Here is a 13319-nt window from a genome sequence, read left to right on the forward strand (position 1 = left end):
TCTTCGTTTCTAGAAAGGTATCCTCACGTGTCATCTGATGTATCATTTCTACAAACTTGGTATCGTGTTTACCAGAAGGTATCCTGAAGCACCATTAAAAGGATCATTTCTATATGCTTGATGAAAGTATATATTTGGCACGTAGGATAGTATTTTGCACGTTGTCCTCATTCTTTATAATAGTGATTCCTTTTCTCCGCACTATCTAAAGCATCGCCTAGCACTATCTAAAATATATCTTTGGTATAAACATGGTCCGTCCGAACTTAGGATCCCTTTTCTCGGAACGTATCCGTAAGCACCATATAAAGGATCTCTTTTCTCGGAATATATCCCTAAGCACCATCTAAACATTCCAATATTGCATTATTCGAGCAAGGCATCCTCAAGCATTAATTTTTTCGAAATTAAGATCATTTGTACCATAATATATCCTCAACAACTATTGAAAGGATCATATATTTTCATCGTTCGAGCAAGGTATCCTCACGCCCTATCAAAAGGATCTTATCTCCTAGCTAGTGTATCTATTGTCCGTGCTTGGCATGTCAGATCCTTTTCCGGCATGGTATCCATGATGTCCTCTAAGGTATTGTTTATCCAACAAAGGTATCCTCACGTGTCCTCTAATGTATCATTTCTACAATCTTGGTATCACGTTTACTAGAAAGTATCCTCAAGCACTATCTAAAGGATCGGTTCAATATGCTAGATGAAGGTATATATTTGGCACATAGGATAGTATTTTGCACGGTGTCCTCATGCTTTTCCACGCACTATCTAAAGCATCGCCGAGCACTATCTAAAAGATATCTTCGGTGTACACATGGTCCCTTTTCCGAACTGATGATCCCTTTTCCGGGAATGTCTCCCCAATATCTCTCTAAGGGATCCAATATTGCCATTGTTCGAGCAAGGTATCCGTAAGTACTAGTGTTTCTTTGAAATTGAGATCATTTTTACCACAAGGTATACTCAATCACTATTGAAAGGATCAAATATATATGCTAGATGAAAGTATAAGGGTCCATTTTCTGAACTTAGTATCCCTTTTCCAGTAATGTATCCCCAAGCACCATCTAAACGATCCAGGGTGTCCTCACGCTCTATCAAAAGGATCTTCTTTTATAGCAAGTGTTTTCATAGTCCGTGTTTGGAAATGTCGGATATTTTTTCCAGCATGGTATCCTACACTGTTGAGTAAGGGATTGTATTCGCACAAGGGATCCTTTTTAACCACAAGGTATCCTCAAGCAATATCGAAATGATCAAATCTTTATGCTAGATGAAAGTATATATTTGACACGTTGGACAATACTTGCACGGTATCTCACGCTCTATCATAAACACTATCTAAGGGATTCCTAAGCACCGTCTAAAATATATTTTTGGTGTAGAGTAGCAACAAGATTAAACCAAATTAAATCAGGCCGCTCATGATCACTAGATGAGATGGGCCTACGGCACAGCAGCCCCAGATCAACCAATTGCCAATCCAAATTTACAACGAAATCATTTATTCAGAAGAATTCAAAAAATTATATCAACCAGAACAAGAAAAAAGACCTAATCACCATCTAAAGGATCTACCAATTGCTAATCCAACAGTAGCAAAAGCTTCTATCGACCAGGTGTTGTTCTAGATTTGTAGTGTTGTCTTGATGATGCTTGCCAGGATTATCTATTAAACAGATCTGCACATGATGATAAACCAAATAAAATTCAGATCCAACTAAAGAGAAAATAAATTGCAGAAGGATGCTCTTGCTAAGAACGATACCAGCAGCATTCTTTGGTAGAGCAAACTCAGTTCTTCAATGGCAAGTTATCATTGTCCAGCTATTTGAGCAATTCTCTTCCTCTGACAACCTCTCTGAACTTCAGGCAGGACTGCACTTAAATTAGACACATTTTCACATTAGGTTCTATTGCACTAACTGGGATAAAAATACTCAACAAATGATTCATCATTTACAGTGTTAAAACTAGCAGCCAATCTGGCAGACCAGGGGCACGCCAGCTTGTTGAAAAACAAATCTGGAAATAAACACTTTTGGCATTCAAATAATGATATACCTTTCCTTAACAAGGTAGTACGGAGAACCTTGCAGTATCAGCAGCTGAACCAGTTGTGAGTTGGAAGCCAAAGATGCAATGATATGTTGGTTGGCTCCCATAAAAAATAATCCATCTATTAGAAAAGGAAAAGATAATAATCATGCATCCATCGAGACAATGGGGTTAAAGTAACTTCGTCCAGTACAGCTACTCCTACATTGAGTGGTGGAAAACCATAGTAAATATGTAATTCACGAATTAGGATTTAAGATACGAAAGATCCTAACTAGGAGGAGAAAAGGAGCGAGCTGCACCTGCACTAGCATTCTCTGCTCAAACCCCTTCATCCAAGAACGCCAGCAAAAATGAAGATCTTCGAGATGTACAATCATGGAAGATACGACAGCCTATTTTCCTGACAAACTTTAGGTAAAAACAAAAAACAAATTCAGCACCCAAACGAACAAAAACATGCATCGGCGAGCGGAGCAATTTTTTTAAACCCTACACAAATTCTTGCTTAAAAGAAGGAGCAGAATCTTAACACGAGCTTCCAGATAATGCAACACAGACCGCATTGGAATATCTGTCAGCATCCTGTGCAATTTAAATGCGAGGTGCAGAAGAAAAAGAAGTATAAAAAGGATCCGGCGGTCGTGGTCTATGCGGACATGGCTGCGACGGCGGGCACGGAGGCGCCCCTCGTCGGGGGACAACTGATCCATACCGATAGCCAACATCCGTTAATGGCGGCGGATCCTGCGACATATCCTAGCGCCGCCGCCTCTTGACTACCTCCGCTTGACTCCCTACTCGACCGCAGCCCGCCCCTGCTCGCAGTGCCACCTGCCGGCTGCCGTGCGGAAGTGACCGAGAAGAGCTTGACTCCATCCTGCATCGAAAACACCAGCGATGAATCAGAACAAGAAACCTATGTTGCACTTTCAGACAAGAACGAGCTTGGAGATTCACCTGGAGCAAGTCAACAAAACGATTTCAGCCTCCATCTATCATGAAATCTCCAATCAGATCTTCAATGGAGTGAACCGGCGAAGAAGATTCCTTGAAGAGTGAAAACGCTTGAGGAAAAAGAAGGAAAGCAGTGAGATTCAGATTCGAATTGGTAGGCACGGGCTGCACATGACAAGAATGCTATGGGGGAGGGCATGTAGCCATAGATGCAGGACGACGAGGTGGGGGTCCGGCCACATCCATGGCGCTGTCGTACGATGGGGCAGAGGTAAAGGACGGCGAGGCGTGTGAGGCCTTCCATGTATCTGTCAGTGTATCGCGTTTAGCCTAGCAGTATCCACCCATCCGTAGGGGTCAACGCGCCGCGCTAGTGGGCCCATCGGCGTGCATCTCCAGCAGAAGAAACGGCGACGATTAGGTGCGGGCGCCATAAGGTCCTGACGTTGTATTTACGGGTTCTTGTGTCCTCGAATTTTCTGCATCAATTTGGAGTTTGCCAGGGTATAGCCCCTCAGCCCATTCTCTCTTTTTCTTCGTTGCTCGTATGTTTGGATGGATCGATATTTTCCCAAGATTTATATTTATTTACTTTGGAATAATCTGGCATCTCTAAGTATTGTCTCCTTATTTTTTTGCTGCAGGCAATGAGCGACAAAACTCATGATATCATGTACATAATCATGACACAAAGACGATCTGCATTGCCACGAGGATAGTTAAATCCGACAGTGCTCCCGCTTCCATTGTGTGCCTTAGTCTTTGGTTGATACTAAAAATTGTGAGGTCTCCTGGGCAGACCACTAGAACTGAACTTCGTTATGTCCCAGCTTTGTCAACTCTGTTCCACCTCCCCCTCTTGGTTCAGGCTTATCAGCAATTTATTCAGGTTCATGTTCTGGAGGGATATCAACAACTTTCTTCTGATCTAAATCACTGGACTTATGTATGGAACATATACTATTTGGGTGCGAACAAAGACTACAAATAGGTGATGTGTGCCTCTCAAGTCCCGCCCATTTAAAGTGCCTTTGGAATTCTCCTGTCAACTCACTGCTCAACCACATATAATTTGTGGCATCTCTCTCATGGCAGTATCAATACTCAAAATCTTATTAGTTGTCAAAACTTCTTACTCGAAGATTAGAAATTTTTATAATCTGGCCTTCTATCATGATCATGCCCGGGAATGCAGTTGTATCTTTTCTAGGATTGTTGATTTACCCTGAATCCTGCGATGCTTGGACTATATCTAACCTATGGGAGCGGTAGAGGTTGTTAAACAAGTCGTTAACAAGACTATGCACCATGGATATTGCCATTCCGAGACCCTGGTGCATTTGGATTTTTTTTCTTGAAAATATACTTCTAAGCATTGACTGATGGATAATTCAGGTGGTAACACCTACATGTAAAACTGAAGTAAGAGGTCTGAAATCTTGGGCACTTAATTCCGAATCTACCTTCAGATTTAATATATTTCTTAATTACTATATGAAAATAGACTATATTTATTCTCAAGAAATTGTTATTGTTTTTTTTCTCAATATCTCGAAGTAACCTATTTGTATTCTAATGTAGTAGTGCATTTCTCTGGTGCTTTGTACCTTCATATACTAACAATTATATTGTACCAACATATGCAGAAGAACAGAGGATGCACCTCGGTGAACTTATTTTTTTTATCATAGTGTGTACGAGCTGACCAAAACAGAACAATATCATCAAGTTTATCACATTACTGTAAACATTAATATGCATACATCATGCTACAGATTTTAACAGGTACATAGTGTTTTATTTCAACCATATATTCCCGCAGCAAAGCGCGGGGAAATCATCTAGTGGTTATATATGTCTGCAACCTGCTGTGTAAATCGCGGGATAGACCAGAAGCAATATGCAGCGACGTAGATGCGGAATACTAGTCGCGTGCAAACTTAGTGGCAGCGGTCATCGAGCGCACGCGACCGGTACTGGAAAAGGTCAAATGGTTTTCTCGTCAATGGAAGAATGCCTTTCACAATGGTTGTTTTTAGCGGCCTTTCACAATGGTCTTTTGGAAAATGCCAAATCCGCCTCTAATGTATTTTTGCAAGATCGGCTATATACCTGAAAATAAAACTCAACTTCTTTATGACCAACCAGGCAGCCCTCTCCACTCTGCGCGAAGTAATAACATTGCACTCATAGTATTTGTTTCCCTCCCTTCGTCACCAAGCTTCGTCTTTCTCCACTTAGCCAACGCAATGGGGACTACCCTTCTCTCCCTCTCCCAATCTCTCTCCCTCCTACACACACCGATACACACGCATGCAGCTGATGGTCACAACTGCTAATGGATAAAAAACATAGCCTCCAACAGGTTGAGAAAATTAAAGTAAACATCGATCATTACGACAAAATCAAATGGGCCCTCCCTCTATATATTCTAGAGAATAAACACTCAAGGTCTTTTCGCTTGTAAGTGACCTCCTGTCTTCTTAAACTAACTGAGTATCTCATGACCTCCCTCTATAGAAATTTTAAATGCCACATCATTGAAAATGGACCTCAATCAGTGAATTGGTTAGATGAACATGTAGCTAGTGTTTAACTAGTCAGATCTAGCCGATGATAGAATGGTGTACCTACCAAATCCCAAGACCTTTTACCTTTCGTTAGATAAAAAAAAGATGTAGCTGAACGATTTTTTCCCAACTCAATGACTAGCTAGAGGTTTGTAATGGAGCAAACCAAGTGGCTTAAAAGCTGATAATGATAATAAGAAGAAAAGCTGATAAGATTTAAGACACTACGGCCACTTTACCTGGGCCTGTAAAGTTTTGCCTTGTTTTCAGCAGGATTGCAGAAAGGAGAAAACCTGGACCTGGGCTGGATTCGTCAAGTTGGCAAGCTGCTGGGCCTAGTGGCCGACGATGGGCTGATGGGCGTACTAAGCCGCTTTGATAGACCATAGAAAGTTCCCTCCAAAAAACAAAATGGTACACCATATAGAGTTATAGACAGAGACCAATTCCCATTTTTGCCTTTTGCTATGCGCCTAATTCTGAAAAGAAAACGAAAAGAAGACTCGCAATGCGCATTGCCTGATATGTTAACTGTCCTAAAGCTCTTTTTTTTTCGAGAGGACGCAAAACGCGTGTCATATTTTTATAGGAGAGAAACAACGCACATACAAGTTGTCATTGATTGTGAGCAATCAGTCAACCCACCCCAACTACACAAGAACCAAACCTGCCTCGCATAGACACATCTAACCAACACATGATTCATGTTGTCCTCCTCCTGCAGGCATGTAGCACAAGCATCCGACATGGTCCGAAGTCCGTGCCACGCCCTCCGGTCCGACGTCCAAAGCCGGTACTGAATTGCAAGCCATCCAAATATCTTACACTTCAAGGGAACGAAGGAGCGCTAGATCGGTGTAGCCATACTGAATCCCATGTTCCCGTGACAGAGTAAGTTGTAGGTCACCTTCGCCGAGTACTGCGCTGATTCCAACCCAGTTCAACAAAACATGTCCGGCACCACCTCGCGCGTTTGGAACAACACTCCTGATCGCAAGCCAAAACTTGAAGCTCTGTAGACATCCCTCCTCTGAAAGATTTCCTTGGATATCATCGATCTAGGCGCTATTCATCAGGGCCTCCATGACTGTTCTTGTTTTTTGGACTCTGAGTGGTACCGTGATCGTAACTTCAGGCGCAATTTCTATCGCTCTGAATCCCCTGATCCATCGATCCTTCCAAAAAAAAGCACCAACCTGTCATCTCCTACTTCTCTCTTGGCAAAGCTTCCAAAAAGCTCAGTCACCTCCTGGTCCTTTATCATTGGGAGGCCTTGCCACGGCCGTTCCGGATATGTTCGCCGCAGCCACTCCCAACTTGCCCTTAGGGCTAAGCCATGCAGCCTAAGATCCTTGATCCCAAGCCCTCCATAGCAAGTACGATTGCAAACATTTCCCCACGCCACCATCCAGTGCCCACCATTGGCCTTCCTTTTCCCAACCCAAAAGAAGGCACATAGCCAGCTAGAAATCCCTTCCAACATGTAGTTCGGTGCCTCTGCAACCAACAACTGATGTATTGTTCGGGCAGTCACCACCGATTTGACTAAAACCAAGCGCCCACCTCTTGCGATCATGCCTCTCTGCCAAGCTGGTATCCAGTTGAGCATCACATCCAGCAAGGGCTGCCACTCGGTGATAGGGCAAAGGTGGTCGATCTTTTGATGAGACGTGGATAGATCGATTGTTGGTGGAGTTCATGCTTGACGATCCGACTACGCGTGCAAAACTCGTGCGCCAATTCAATCGCTAGGACAATCTCCAGGAGTTACTGATCTTGCGGATGCACGATCAGCCTGACCATCGAGGGTCTTAATTCCTACCTGAAATCGACAACAAGTAAGAACTAATAATGCAATCATAATATTGCGGATGAAAGATGAAAGCTTTATTGAAAAAGGTGGGATTCCGAATAGTCGGTCTTGTTCTGGGCGTTGGCCTCAAAAGAAGTACACGAGAGTTGCAGCAATGGCTAACTTTTAGTCTAATCGAAATCCGAGTCTAAACGTGAAGGCTATGGGGGTATTTAAAGGAGGAAAAGGTGGGGTTTCGGCCAGCCATACATATGGTGTCCGAACCAAACCCTAGAAGGCCTTTCCCCCTTCAATACAGACTCTAAAAAGGGGTTGACTTAATTCCTGCGAAAATAACATGGGTTTGGCCCAAAACTAAAGGTGACGCAGCACCATAACATGATATGGACGAAATTGTGAAGTGGGAAACTCTATATTTCGTCCATGTCTTCATCTCTTCTTATGGTGGCTTCAAAGTTCTGAAATCTTCACTTGCGGCGTCATCTTCAATCCTCAAAAGCTTGTTGCCATCTCCTCCACGTGTGATCATGCTCCAATGCTTGTCCTCCTCATCCATGCTTGGTCCATCATTCCTAAGAGTAACAAACATATCTGATTTAGGCAGCATCATATTCTCATGTATGTGAGGAATAGTTCCAAGAAACGAAAGTACCTGATAGTTAAGTTGTTTGGCACGAGCTCGAGTGATTGGTCCTTGTATTTGTGTGGCTGTTGGTACAGTGGTTGTATCAAGAGATGGGAGTCCTCATCATGCCCCCCTTCTTGAATTGAAGTCGTCCTCGACGAAAGCTCCTCTTCTTCACCAAAGTAAGGCTTCAAATCTGCAATGTTAAATGTAGAACTAACCGGACCCAATTCTGCAGGAAGCTCAAGTTTATATATTATCATTTATTTTCTCTAACACCTTAAAAGGACCAGCAGCGCGTGGCATTAGTTTAGACTTGCGCAATTCAGGAAAACGATCTTTGTGCAAATGCAACCAAACAAGATCACCAACATCAAACACAACATGCTTTCTTCCTCTATCCCCAGCAATTTTATACTTAGCATTCATGCGTTCTATGTTGTCTTTAGTAGTCTCATGCAATTTTAGTATCAATTCAAGCACGGTCCGTAGCATCCAAATTATTTTGCACCGAAGATGGTAAAGGCAACAAATCAATAGGTGCACGTGGTACAAAACCATACACAATCTCAAAAGGGCACATCTTAGTGGTAGAATGCGGTGAACGATTGTAAGCAAATTCAATATGAGGTAAACATTCTTCCCACAATTTTAAGTTCTTCTTCAAAACAGCCCGCAGCATAGTAGACAAAGTTCTATTTACTACTTCAGTTTGTCCATCAGTTTGGGGATGATTGATACGTCTCCAACGTATCTATAATTTCTGATGTTCCATGCTTGTTTTATGACAATACCTACATGTTTTGTTCACACTTTATATCGTTTTGATGCATTTTCCGGAACTAACCTATTAACGAGATGCCGAAGTGCCAGTTCCTGTTTTCTGTTGTTTTTGGTTTCAGAAATCCTAGTAAGGAAATATTCTCGGAATTGGACGAACTCAACGCTCAGAACCTTATTTTTCCCGGAAGCTTCCAGAGAGCCAGAGTGGGACCAGAGGGGAGCCCTAGGGGCCCCACACATGGTGGCGGCGCGGCCAGAGGGGGGGCGCGCCCCCCTACTATGAGGGTGCCCTGTGGCCCTTCCGACTTCGACTCTTCGCCTGTATAAGCCTCCCTGACCTAAATCTTCGATACAAATAAGCCACAATACGAGAAAAGTTCCAGAGCCGCCATCGCGAAACTCCAATTCGGGGGACATAAGTCTCTGTTCCGGCACCCTGCCGGGACGGGGAATTGTCCCCGGAAGGCATCTCCATCGACACCACCGCCATGTTCATCGACGCTGTTGTCTCCTATGATGAGGAGGGAGTAGTTCTCCCCTGAGGCTAAGGGTTGTACCGTAGCTATGTGGTTCATCTCTCTCTCCCATGTGATCTTTATGTGATCATGAGCTTTGTGATCTAGTTGAATATCATCTATGTGCTACTCTAGTGATGTTATTAAAGTAGTCTATTCCTCCTCCATGATGTAATGTTGACGAGTGTGTGCATCATGAAGTACTTGGTATAGGTTATGATTGTGATCTCTTGTAGATTATGAAGTTAACTATTACTATGATAGTATTGATGTGATCTATTCCCCTTTCATAGCTGATGTTGACAGTGTGCATGCTATGTTAGTACTCGGTATAATTGCGTTGGTCTATCATGCACTCTAAGGTTATTTAAATATGAACATCGAATGTTGTGGAGCTTGTTAACTCCGGCATTGAGGTGCTCTTGTAGCCCTACACAATTAATGGTGTTTGTCATCCAACAAAAGAGTGTAGAGTGGTTTTATAATTGCGTTGGTCTATCATGCACTCTAAGGTTATTTAAATATGAACATCGAATGTTGTGGAGCTTGTTAACTCCGGCATTGAGGTGCTCTTGTAGCCCTACACAATTAATGGTGTTTGTCATCCAACAAAAGAGTGTAGAGTGGTTTTATTATGTGATCAATGTTGAGAGTGTCCACTAGTGAAAGTATGATCCCTAGGCCTTGTTTTCAAACATCGAATCTCCGTTTATTTACTGTTCTGTTGCATGTTTACTCGCTGCCATATTTTATTCAGATTGCTATTACCACTCATATACATCCATACTACTTGTATTTCACTATCTCTTCGCCGAACTAGTGCACCTATACATCCGACAAGTGTATTAGGTGTGTTGGGGACACAAGAGACTTCTTGTATCGTGATTGCAGGGTTGCTTGAGAGGGATATCTTTGACCTATTCCTCCCTGAGTTCGATAAACCTTGGGTGATTCACTTAAGGGAAACTTGCTGCTGTTCTACAAACCTCTGCTCTTGGAGGCCCAACATTGTCTACAGGAAAATATGTGTGAGTAGACATCAAGCTATTTTCGGGCGCCGTTGCCGGGGAACGAAGAAAAGCTACACCACAGAGATTTCTACCTCCCACGTCAACCACGCGCCAGTTGTGGACAGCAAGCTATTTTCTGGCGCCGTTGCCGGGGAGGTAAGGTAAAAGGTATTCACATCCTGCGACTACTAAGCTATTTCCTAGCATTGTTGCCGGTGTGTGAGTGCTCGAAGCTATTTCCTTTAGATCCTGCAATTGCATCTTTTTGTTTCTTGTTTTTCACTAGTTAGGCATAATGGAAAGTGATCTTTTTACTCTATTTCCCGAGTTAAGACATGGATTGTTTGATGCGAAAATTAAAAAACCTATGGAATCTTATTTGCATGCTAGTAGCAATGATATTAGTATGAACGCTTCGAACACCATTGTTGCTAATGCTATGGAAAATTCTAAGCTTGGGGAAGCTGGTTTTGATGAGCATGATATTTTTAGTCCCCCAAGTTTTGAGGAGAAAATTTTCTTTGATGATACTTTGCCTCCCATTTATGATGATTATAATGATAGTGGTATTTTGGTGCCACCTACAATGGAGGATAAAGTTTGTTATGATTATACCACGCCTAGAATTTATGATGATTACAATGATGGTTGTGATAGTTTTACTCCCACTATTACTAATAAAATTGATTATGCTTATGTGGAGAGTAATGATACTTTTATGCATGTGAATAAGAATGCTTTATGTGATAGTTATATTGTTGAGTTTTTTCATGATGCCACTGAAAGTTATTATGAGAGAGGGAAACATGGTTATATGCATCTTAATAATATTAAGTTTCCCCTCTTTATGTTGAGAATCTTGAAGTTGCGCTTGTTTTATCTTCCTATGCTTGTCACTTTGCTCCTCATGAATTTATTTGTGTACAAGATTCCTTCCCATAGGTAGTGAGTTAGGCTTAAATTTGTTTCATACTTGCTTTTTGATGCTCTCTTTGCTTCAACTCTCATCCTTATGTGAGCATCATTAAAATTGCTGAGCCCATCTTAATGGCTATAAAGAAAGCACTTCTTGGGAGATAACCCATGTTTTTATTTTACTACAGTACTTTTGTTTTATATTTGTGTCTTGGAAGTTGTTAGTACTGTAGCAACCTCTCCTTATCTTTATTTTATTGCATTGTTGTGCCAAGTAAAGTCTTTGATAGTAAAGATGATACTAGATTGGGATTACTGCGCAGAAACAGATTTCTTGCTGTCACGAATTTGGGCAGGGTTCTCTGTAGATAACTCATAAAAATCTGCCAATTTACGTGTGTGATCCTCAGATATGTACGCAACTTTCATTCAATTTGAGATTTTTCATCTGATCAAGTTAAGTGCCCCCGAAAAATTCGTCTTTACGGACTGTTCTGTTTTGACAGATTCTGCCTTTTATTTCGCATTGCCTCTTTTGCTATGTTGAATGGATTTCTTTGTTCCATTAACTTTCAGTAGCTTTGTGCAATGTCCAGAAGTATTAAGAATGATTATGTCACCTCTGAATATATGATTTTCAATTATGCACTAACCCTCTAATGAGTTTGTTTTGAGTTTGGTGTGGAGGAAGTTTTCAAGGATCAAGAGAGGAGGATGATACAATATGATCAAGAAGAGTGAAAAGTCTAAGCTTGGGGATGCGCCCGTGGTTCGTCCCTGCATATTTCAAGAAGACTCAAGCATCTATGCTTGGGGATGCCCAAGGCATCCCCTTCTTCATCGACAAATTATCAGGTCACCTCTAGTGAAACTATATTTTTATTCCGTCACATCTTATGTGCTTTACTTGGAGCGTCTGTATGTTTTTATTTTTGTTTGTGTTTGAATAAAATTGGATCCTAGCATTCTTTGTGTGGGAGAGAGACACGCTCCGTTGTTGCATATGAACACATGTGTTCTTAGCATTACTTTTAATGTTCATGGCGAAGGTTGAAACTGCTTCGTTAATTGTTATATGGTTGAAAACTGAAAATGCTTCATGTGGTAATTGGTATAATGTCTTGAATAATTTGATACTTGGCAATTGCTTTGCTCATATATATCATGTTTAAGCTCTTGCATCATGTACTTTGCACCTATTAATGAAGAACTACAAAGAGCTTGTTAAAATTTGGTTTGCATGATTGGTCTCTCTAGAGTCTAGATATTTTCTGGTTAAGGTGTTTGAACAACAAGGAAGACGATGTAGAGTCTTATAATGCTTGCAATATGTTCTTATGTAAGTTTTGCTGTACCGTTTTATACTTGAGTTTGCTTCAAACAACCTTGCTAGCCTAGCCTTGTATTGAGAGGGAATTCTTCTCGTGCATCCAAATCCTTGAGCCAAAAACCATGCCTTTTGTGTCCACCATACCTACCTACTACATGGTATTTCTCTGCCATTCCAAAGTAAATTACTTGAGTGCTACCTTTAAAATTATATTCTTTGTCTTTGCAATATATAGCTCATGGGAAAATTGAAGGAGATATGCCCTAGAGGCAATAATAAAGTGGTTATTATTTATATCTTTATGTTTATGATAAATGTTTATATATCATGCTATAATTGTATTAACCGAAACATTAGTACATGTGTGATTTGTAGACAAACAAGAAGTCCCTAGTATGCCTCTTAAACTAGCTTGTTGATTAATGGATGATTAGTTTCATAATCATGAACATTGGATGTTATTAATAACAAGGTTATGTCATTATATGAATGATATAATGGACACACCAAATTAAAGCGTAGCATAAGATCTCGTCATTAAGTTATTTGCTATAAGCTTTCGATACATAGTTACCTAGTCCTTATGACCATGAGATCATGTAAATCACTTATACCGGAAAGGTACTTTGATTACACCAAACACCACTGCGTAAATGGGTGGCTATAAATGTGGGATTAAGTATCCGGAAAGTATGAGTTGAGGCATATGGATCAACAGTGGGATTTGTCCA

General features: G+C 41.3%; 1 long non-coding RNA gene across 3 annotated transcripts; it reads right to left on the reverse strand.

The window, feature by feature from the left end:
• Window positions 1-1448: 1448 nt before the first annotated feature.
• LOC124700292 lies at window positions 1449-3336 on the reverse strand. Of its 3 annotated transcripts, XR_007001701.1 has the most exons (6): window positions 3031-3336; window positions 2786-2950; window positions 2373-2481; window positions 2077-2191; window positions 1781-1890; window positions 1449-1694 (listed from the first exon to the last, which is right to left on the reverse strand). It is a non-coding gene; the product is annotated as an uncharacterized LOC124700292 (long non-coding RNA). The 3 variants fall into 3 exon arrangements; XR_007001700.1 differs by having other exon boundaries at window positions 2373-2950; XR_007001702.1 differs by having other exon boundaries at window positions 1781-1895; window positions 2373-2950.
• Window positions 3337-13319: the final 9983 nt, after the last annotated feature.

Source organism: Lolium rigidum, chromosome 3 (assembly GCF_022539505.1).
Source record: "Lolium rigidum isolate FL_2022 chromosome 3, APGP_CSIRO_Lrig_0.1, whole genome shotgun sequence".
NCBI classification, from domain to species: domain Eukaryota; kingdom Viridiplantae; phylum Streptophyta; class Magnoliopsida; order Poales; family Poaceae; genus Lolium; species Lolium rigidum.